Source organism: Vombatus ursinus, unplaced genomic scaffold (assembly GCF_900497805.2).
Source record: "Vombatus ursinus unplaced genomic scaffold, bare-nosed wombat genome assembly UNPS02014777.1, whole genome shotgun sequence".
Classification (NCBI taxonomy): Eukaryota; Metazoa; Chordata; class Mammalia; order Diprotodontia; family Vombatidae; genus Vombatus; species Vombatus ursinus.
In genome coordinates, this window is record NW_020954555.1 from 2,501,561 (window position 1) to 2,503,667 (window position 2,107).

General features: G+C 45.5%; 1 protein-coding gene across 2 annotated transcripts in view; it reads left to right on the plus strand.

Moving 5' to 3' along the window:
- The window catches only part of TMEM222 (transmembrane protein 222), an 11,315-nt gene that overhangs the window by 2,339 nt on the left and 6,869 nt on the right, over nucleotides 1-2,107 (plus strand). The window lies entirely within an intron of this gene.

Here is a 2,107-nt window from a genome sequence, read left to right on the forward strand (position 1 = left end):
ACCATGAATTGACCAGTCTGGCGAGGGTACCAGCTCTATGTAGAAGAGTAGTGAGAGGTGAGACTAACAAGGTACAGATTGTGGAGGGCCTTCCTGAAAGTCAGGCTAAGGCGTTTAGGGAAGGGGAAGCTATAGTCTTTGGGCAAGAGAATGACGCGAAGAAAACAGAGCTTTGGGAATAATAACTCAGGGATCAAGTGTTTTAAAGTCTTCAAAGTCACTTGGTGATCTCATTCACTCCGTGGCTTTGATGACCATCTCTATGCCAATGACTTCCAGATCTCTGTGTCTAGTGCTCGACTCTCTCAGGGACTCGGGGCCCACATCATAAACTGCCTGTGGATGGACCAGCCCGTGGACATCTCAGCATGTTCTAACATGTTCAGAACAACTCATTGTCTCTGCTCTCAAACACTTCCCTTCTGTTACTCTTTTTTTTTTTTTGGCTAGGCAATGGGGTTAAGTGACTCGCCCAAGGTCGCACAGCTAGTAAGCGTTATATGTCTGAGGCCGGATTTGAACTCAGGTCCTCCTGACTGTAGGGCCGGTGCTCCATACACTGCCCCCCCACCCATTACTCTTGAGGACACTACAATCCTTCCAGTTCTCTAGGCTCCCAACTTCAGTGTCATCCTTGGTTCTTTGCTCTCACTCATCCTACACAGCAAGTCAGTTGCCATGTCTTATCTTTTCTGTCTCCACAACACCTCTCACGTAGTCCCCTCCCCCCTCCAACCTCATCGCCTATCATCTGGACTATTGCAGTTGCCTCCTATCTGATCTTCCTACCTCAAGCCTTTCCCCACCTTAGTCCATCTTCCACATAGCTATCAAAGTGCAGTCTTGCAAACTTGTAAACTTTTTTGTTGCTGAGTCGTTTCAGTAGTGTTTGACTTTGTGACCTCATTTGGGGTTTTCTTGGCAAAGATACTGGAGTTATTTGTCATTTCCTTCTCCAGCTTATTTTACAGATAAGGAAACTGAGGCAAACAGGGTGAAGTGACTTGCCCAGGGTCACACAGCAAGGAAGTGTCTGAGGCCAGATTTGAACTCAGGAAGAGTCCCAGTACTCTATGCACTATGGTGCCACCTAGCTGCCTGTAGGATCAAATATAAAGTCCTTTGGTATTCATATCTTTGCTCCACCTGATCCGTCTTACACATTGTGGCCTCCTGCACACTGCAATGATCCTTTTCCTGTTCCACACACACAGGACACTGCATTTCTTGTTTCCATACCTTTGCGTGGTTGTCCCTTCCCTTGAATGCACCCCCTTCTCCAGGGAACATCCCTCATCCTCCCCCACAAGTAGCACCCTCCTTCCCCAAACTGCCGTGTCTTCATTTTGTGTCTCCTCTACATACTTAGAGATGCACATGTTGTCTTTCCCTTTAGGGCGCAGGCTGTTCCCCTTTGCCTCTGTACCCCTAGCACTTGGCACAAGGCCTGGCCTCAGGGAAGGCATATCTGAAGTACTTAATGATTGATTGTAGTTTCATCACAACCGTCTGGTGAGTTAGAGAACACAAGTGTTATCCTCATTTTACAAATGAGGAAACTGAGACTTACAGGGAGAAGTGACTTCTAAGATCCCACAGCTAAGTGGGGCCAGAATTGGAATCCATGTCACCCAGTGTTGAATGTGATATTGGAGAGGGGAGATAAGCTAAGAGACTCTTTTTTTTTTTTTTCAGGCAATTGGGGTTAAGTGACTTGCCCAGGGTCACACAGCTAGTAAGTGTCATGTGTTTGGTCTGAGGCCAGATTTGAACTCAGGTCCTCCTGACTTCAGGGCCTGTGCTCTATCCACTGTGCCATCTAGCTGCCCCAAGAGACTCTTTTTTTAAAAAAATTAATTTATTTATTCAACATTCACTTCCATAAGCTTTTGAATTTTCAATTTCTCCCCTTCCCCCTCCCCAAGAAGACATGCAATCTGATATAGGCTTGACTTATATAGATTCATATTAAACATATTTTCACATTAGTCATGATTTAAGAAGAATTAGAACCAATGGGAGGAACCACTAGAAAGAAGAAACAAAACAAAACAACCACAAAAAAAGAGAGCAAATAGCATGCTTCCATCTGCATTCAGACTCCAGG